We start from the raw sequence: 6,947 nt of genomic DNA, 5'->3' as shown, positions 1-6,947 counted from the left end.
AACTAGATAAGCTTCCTTAAAAAAAGGTCTGGTCCTATAATAAATTAGTGAGGTTAAAGGTCTAATGTTGCCTATTAAAAGGGTATTTTACTGTGTATTGCAAGGTAACTTCAAAATAAAATATACTCAGTTAAATGAGTAAGGACAGTGACTAAATTTTCCTAAACTACAGATTGACTTCTCTGAGGCCTATTTAAATAAACGATAAAGATGGTACGGCAGCTATTTATTTGCACCTGATAATTTTTAATTGATCCATCTTCCACGTACGCAATGTTACAGGATGGAGATGTGACAGCATACAAAGTGAGGAAAAAAGTTACCGTGCACCAAAAATCTTGTCAAACTTGCTAAGATTTCAAGAAAACTCTTAAAGAACATTTTATAGTTCTGCATTTCGCCCTTGCGTAGCAATTTATGAAAATTAACTCGTCTCTTACACTTTCTCCCTCTCAGACCAAGGACGCATAAATAATATTTATCAGGGTTTTGTCCTTAGTCACAGTCCCTCAAAGAGGCCCAGTTTCACCTACACTGCGTGGGAGGCTGGGCAGCAGCCCCACGCTTCCTGTCAAGGATTCCTGGGGCTAAAGCCTGAACGTGGTCTCGCCTCTTTCTTCTTTATGCTAATTCTGCCCTTCAAGCCCTCTCCGCGGGCGTCTGAAGGCCAAGGTGAGACCCTCCCGGGAGATGAAAGGCCTATTGCCTCCTGAGACTTGCGGGCGGAACGAGGGCGGGAGGAGAAGGTGACAGGGTGGTAGCTGAACCGGTAACGACGCTTAGGGCCCTAAGTTGGAGTTGATGCAGGCCCTACGGGGTTCTAGCCCCGCCTGAGCCTGGCTCCAGCCTTCAAAGCCCAACGAGGGGTAAATCCTCCTAGGGGCGCCACGGGCGGTGAGTGGAGGAAGTGCGGGCAAAGAGGCCACAGGCAGCCCCCTCCTCAGACGCGCCTCAAGGCCTGGGCCGTGGGCTGTTGACGCGCCAACGGCGGAGAAGGCGCGCGCACGCGCAAGAGGGGGGCGGAGGGAGCGCGCTCCGTGCCCGCCGCCGCGGCAACTGAAACGGAGGGACGCGAGGGCGGAGGGCGCGAGCCACGGGGGGAGGATGGGGGAGAGATGGTGGGTAACGCGGAGCGCGCGCTGACGTCGCTCGGAGTCACGCACGGAGCGCCGGGTTACGCGCCGACGTCTGGCTGCCACGACTTGCCGTCTGCGGCGGCGGCGAGCGGATCCCGCAGGGGAAGGAGGAGGAGGAGGGAGAGCCAAGGGGGCTGTGAGTGAGCGGGAGAAGCAGGGTGTGAGCTGGACTTGCCCGCGGGAGGGAGAACGAGGGAGAGCCGAGCCAGCCATCCGAGCCGCCTCCTCCTCCTCCCCTCGGCGTCCCGCCCCCGCCTGCCAGCCCGCCCTCCTTCCTCCTCAGCCGGCAGAGCCCGAGTGAGGCGCCGCTCGGCTCGCGCCGCTGTCCAGGACAGGTGTGCGCGCGCGCGCCCTCCTCCCCCTTCTCCCCTCCCCCTTTCCTCGCGCCAGCCTAGCGCCTGCCTAGCGCGCGCCCTCCCTCCCTCCAGCCCGCGCCCTCCCTCACCTGCGGCAGGACAGCGCCCGCCCGCCCGGGTAAGCCCCTCGCGACCTTCCCTGCTGCCACTGCCACAACTGGAGGTGCCGCCTACCCCGTCCCCTCTAATTGCCTTCTTATGCCCCAGGAATAATTACCATTGTAGACATCCTAGCACCCTCCCTCCGGGGACTCTGGCAGTGCAGCAACATCCCCCCCACCCCCGTAGCGCACGAAAGAACGAACGAACTCCCACCTCCAAAAAAGAAAATATCACACGCCCCTTAAGAAAAAAAAAAAAAAGACAATCCTACCTCCGCAGACGCTTGTAGACCACCAATGGTGCCGTTTGCTTAGCAATTCCTAAGCCCCATTTCCCCAGGCCACCTTCGCCCCGGGCCTGGGACAGTGCGCCAAATGTGGCCGACAATCCCTGCACAGCAACCCTGGCAGGAGGGGAGAGGAAGGAGGGTTCTAGGCTTCACTACCAACCCCTCCTATTCTCTGTTCAACCCCCACCCCCGCAATGCATACACCCGCCCAGGATGCGTTGTAAAAATAAAAAATAATACATTGGTGCTGACATCGCAGATGAAGGCAGGCCCAAGGATGGGTGGCCCGAACAAGGCATTTTTGCTGCCCCACGGAGCTAGGTCAGCTCAACAGTCTTCTCTGCCTTTGTTCGGGGGCAAAAGGAACGGATGCGAAGCTGGAGGGTCTTCCCTCTGAGTGACAGTGGGTTTCGGAGGCGGCTGAGATGTCTGTAGAAGGGACCCCCACAAATATATCTGCCTTGATTCTGAACTTGGGTAGAGAAAGGCCCAAGTCCGGATAGGGCAACTTTTTTTGGCTCGTTGCTGTCTACCCCTGATTTAATGCCACTTCATTTCCGCTGTCTGTGAGGGACCCTCTTAGGGGTTCTAATTCGTTCTGTCGGGCCAGGTGCTTTTGGAGAGCTTTTTGGCAGCGGTGCCAATGCTTGTGTCCCGTGTCCTTGGAAGGGAGGTCCCAGTGCTTTACAATAGACGGAATTTGGTTTGACATCTTTTAGTAGACTATCAGAGGAGAAAAGGATTTTTTTTTTTTTTATTATTACTTCAAGACCCCCACTGCTTCCAGCCCAAACTGACGTTTGCGAATTGCGGCTTTGAAAATTGGAGTGTTGACTAGAGTGTGGAGAGTTGCTGATTTCATTCCTTTGGGTACTAGTAAAACCTTTTAAGTATCAGCCGGGAGAGAGTGAGCTATTGACATTTGCATCGGTTCTGTTTGGGCCTTTTGGGTACATAAAATGTCGGGTTCTCGGAATCTTTGATCGAATTTAGAATGTGTGCTACGTTTATTTAACTCTTTTGCAAATGCTTAAAATGAAAACATTTTGTGAAGTGCGAGGATTCTATCACATGGATTGTTCTCTTCAGGTTTTGAATGTTTAATTCATATCTTTAAACATTAAAATAGCATTGGAGAGGCATAATTTCAAAGATTAGGTGAGCTATAGAAGGACGATATGCTTTTTAAAAAAAATGATTGATGAAATACTATTACTATTTGTCTTTGTTGTTGTTAAACGTTAACATTTACTTTACCCTTCATTATCCTGGTAGTTGGCCCTGAGAAGAAATGGGTAATTCCTCCACTTTGAACACTTGCAGTACATTATTCCAGTTAGTTTTAATGATTTGGGTATTGAAGATAATTGTCTAGTTTAAGACAGGCATTTAACCTAAGTAGCACTTGAAAACACAATTTCTAATGTTCTTGCTTCTCTTTTATTTTGGAAATCTGTGCTATTAATCAGCATATTGTTTCTGTTGGGAATTCCATAATCAAAAGGGTTTATTACCCAGAGGTAGATCCCCTCCCTCCAAGTTTATTTTATAAATGTGTGTGTTAATTTTCACTTTTAAAGACTAAAGCTGAATTAGATTATTTCAGAATCACCCGTAGTTCAGGCTGAGGAAGACTGAGGCTTTTTTCCTTCTTTTTCTGCCTAATGTTTGTTTCACTTGTGAACAGTTTTTGTTGGTGAGAGTTTGTTAACGACATAGAGATAGTGGGATTAAAAATAAAGCAATCTCTGTTCTCTTCAAAATGTGTGTGTAGTATTAATAAAAGAGCACAAGAAATCTAAAGATATTTATCAGATTTTTTAAAGTAAGCAAACTTCGAGTAGAAAGGGAATATTTTTTGACGATTTTTAATTAACACCTATATTTTGCGGCATATTAATATATTTCGTTTCCCCTTTGCCTTTCCTACATTGAATTGAAATCATCAGTTTAATTTTACAACTGTTTGTTTCAAAATAACAAATTCAAAAAGCTAGACACTAGAACTGACTTTTCATTTACTAAGTATATTATTTAGGTAATTAGCAAATGGCTAGAAGTCTTTTCACATCTACAGATTTTCTAATGGAGTTTCAATGTTAGGATGCAAATCTAACTTTGAAATTCTTTTTAAGGTTCTAAACTTTTTAAGACTTTCCTCTGAGTCAATATTCATTCTTCCCAGACTGCCTTTTAAGGCTACTGTGTTCTGTAGCCTAAGGAAAGCCGCCTTTCACCACCATGCTCTCCCTAGTCTGACCAAAGCCCCACAGTTACAGGCTTATCCTGAAATTAACTTTTTGAGTAGTGAAAATGTACTAAATATCCAGTTTATCACTGAATCATTTTGGAAAAGCCATTGCTAACCTTGTTTATCTTTTAGATACCTTTGTAAAATAGGGGAGAAACTGGTATATAATGACAGAAATTTTATACATATATAACAAATAGTGTAACATAGTAAGTGCATATTTATGTGGAGAGATGCAGGTCTCAGTCATTTGCTGATTTGGGCTTAAAATTCCCAGTGTAAGCATGCAAATGATATTTAACTTGTGTTTTGTCTAGAAACTTCATCAGTTGCCTCTGCGCTGGGAAACTAAGAACTCAGTTTCTGGTGACAGACACCTTTTCAGAAAATCAGGGAGTTCCCAAACTCAAACCGCTTCAGAACCCCTGGATGTAGATGTTTGGAACAGAGGGCAAGAAATTTAGACTCTAAAGTTGGTCCAAGAAGATGGGCAGTTTTAAACCCTAGTTTTCTGTCCTGGAGGAAGCAGTCATTAGTGTTAAAGAATGGCAGGGACCGGCAAGGCGCGCGCTCCTTCTTTGCAATCCTATTGGGCTTCTTGCTGCTGTGAGCTCTCTTGAAGGGGCAAGGGCTTGGTTCTGCACAAGGTAAACCCCAGAAGAAGAGCAGCGGCTCTTCTAGATCAGACTTAAACAGATCTTAGCCTCATTTTACAGCTGGGAATGTAATACCCCGCCCTGCCGTATGTGGAGACCCTGCCACTCAGCCTTTCCGTCCCAGTTTGGGGCCAGGGTCTATCCAGGGTCCTGATCGCTACTGTGTGAGCCTGGAGGAGCCACTGCTTTTTCTCACTTGAAATTTTGCGCGGTCTGAAGTTCGCCAACAGTTCTTCTCTCCCCTTCCCTGCAGACTTGGGGACAAGGGAGGGAGTTCAGAAAAATCAGCACTAAAAGGGTACCACGTGATACTGGAAGATGCCCCCCCCCCCCCAGCTAAGGAGAAGTTTTTTATGGGGCCCAAAGTCTGGATTTCTGTCTCTCAGAATGGGCCTCCCCTTCAGGGAACCATTTCAGGGACCACTGGACAGGTGGGTGGTTCTGGGGCTGGTTCCCGCAGGACTACTCGAGTTTGCTTTTTGGTAGCCATCGTGCTTTGCCCTGTTTCTTGCTCTTTAGCGGGAAGTAGCTAACATCAACCCAGAACCAAAGGAATTAATACTGGGTAGAACGGGGTCCTTGCTAAGAGAAAAGGGAAGATGTGAATACTTAGCAGGCAGGTTTGCCTAGGTGATGAAAGGATATATTCGGGGGCTTTGAGGGCTCAGGCATTGACAAGGCTTATGTACTAGACTGGTCTGGGTTTCTTGATCATTACTTGATCTACCCCTTTCTTTTCTAGGAAGCTTGCGCAACTATGTACTCAGCTGTCTCTGGGGCTGAATGAGGGACGCAAGACTCCCTACTTTGGGGATTGAGGGATATTCAGTGGGAATGGAGCCCACAGATGGGACAGACACTCTTCTAAGGATGGAGGCAGCAATCCATGCTTGAGAAAGCCAGGAGTAAGGCTCTGAGGTCTGTATCCCGAGCCCCCTGCAGAAGGTGATAAGGAGAATGTACGGGGATTGGCAGGGGTTCCCCTGGAGATAGGCCTTAGCTTTCCCTCAACTGTTAGAACTACAGACTGCAGGGAGGGAGTATGAGCATTTGCTGTATATCTAGAAGAAGGAAAACAGGCCCCAGATTATGCCTTAGATCTAGGAAGATAGAATTCATTTATTTCCGAGCCCCTTTCCGAGACCAGACCCCCCCTTTAGCTGTCACTGTCCGAAGATTCATTGGTTAATTCGTGGTTGGTAACCTAGCTGTCACCTAAAAACCATTAATCACTTAATGTTTTACTTTTTGAGAGGTGGGGGCTCTCCTGACACTTAAGAGTTTCTGGGAGGTGGGGTAAAAGGGGCGAGCGAACCTGCGTTAATGAAACCCGTAAGGAACTGCGTTTCCCAGGAAATTCCTGACATTTTTAGCTCGTGAATTTCCTAAATCTTGCTTGGTTTTCTCCTCCATTCTGGGTCCTTCCAGAGGGGAAGAAGAGTGGGTTGGGGGCTGAAGGCTCGGCGGGGCCTGGTTCATCTGCAGAGCTGGCCGGCAACCCAGGTTGGGCTCAGTCTTGAGCGGGTGCCCCCCTTCCCCAAATCTCGGAAGGAGGAGGGGGAGGCAGGCAGGCAGTTGTGGTCCCAAAGGGGGCCGGTTGATGGTTTTTGGATGAGTGTGGGGTTTCTTTTTGATTGTTGCTTGGGGGGAAGGGCAGAGACAACGCGAACAGGCACTGCGGGCACCCCGGCCCTGGTGCGGCTGCCGTCCTCTGCTCGGCTCCCCCCCGCCAGTGAGTGCGCCCGCCCGCCCGCCCGCCCGCCCGACTGTGCGGGGCTGCGGTTGGGGGGAGGGGGGAGCGGGATCATCTGAGGCCAGAGCCGCTGCCGTGCGCGGGGAGGGGGAGCGGCGGGAGCGAGGGGAGGGACGGGCTAGGTGTCTGCTGCTCCGCGCCACTGCTGCCGGCGCCCCGTCCTCATCCCAGGCAGCCCCTTCTGCAGCTAAGGGTTACCGCCGCACCACCTCTCCTGTTCCTTGCCCGCCTCTGCGGCCAGGGCTCTGCGGTAGGAGACAGCCCAGCCGGGCAGTGGGTGGGCCTGTCTGGGTTTGGGTTTGGGTCTGGCTGGGGCCCACAGGAAAGGAGGTGGCCGTGACTCGGTGTCCCCTCTCTGCAGCGGGCTCAGTTGCGCTTCACAGGCCCTTCCCCCCACATCCTCT

General features: G+C 49.9%; 1 protein-coding gene and 2 long non-coding RNA genes across 11 annotated transcripts in view; 1 reads left to right on the top strand and 2 right to left on the bottom strand.

Annotated features, from left to right (window-relative positions):
• The window catches only part of LOC115940308 (uncharacterized), a 13,453-nt gene extending 11,284 nt beyond the window's left edge, over positions 1–2,169 (bottom strand). The window contains exon 1 of the long non-coding RNA XR_004075069.2: positions 1,866–2,169. This is a non-coding gene — a long non-coding RNA (uncharacterized LOC115940308). The remainder of the gene's footprint in view (positions 1–1,865) is intronic.
• Positions 1–6,947, bottom strand: part of LOC145722453 (uncharacterized) — a 388,135-nt gene that overhangs the window by 105,015 nt on the left and 276,173 nt on the right. The window lies entirely within an intron of this gene.
• Positions 582–6,947, top strand: part of PURA (purine rich element binding protein A) — a 64,207-nt gene continuing 57,841 nt past the window's right edge. For 2 of the 8 annotated variants that reach the window (XR_014147224.1, XR_014147223.1), the window contains exon 1: positions 1,151–1,610. The gene's annotated coding sequence lies outside the window, so the exon portion shown is untranslated. Of the gene's footprint in view, positions 673–1,150; positions 1,611–5,532; positions 5,709–6,774; positions 6,794–6,947 lie in introns of those variants that run through there. The other 6 variants (XM_081826974.1, XR_014147225.1, XM_081826975.1 and 3 more) reach the window with 6 other exon arrangements.

The sequence above is a fragment of the Leptonychotes weddellii genome, chromosome 7 (assembly GCF_054177405.1).
Source record: "Leptonychotes weddellii isolate Sample4059 chromosome 7, ASM5417740v2, whole genome shotgun sequence".
In the NCBI taxonomy this organism is placed as follows: domain Eukaryota; kingdom Metazoa; phylum Chordata; class Mammalia; order Carnivora; family Phocidae; genus Leptonychotes; species Leptonychotes weddellii.
The sequence above is the reverse complement of the archived record's forward strand: the minus strand, read 5'-3'. Positions and strand labels throughout refer to the sequence as shown.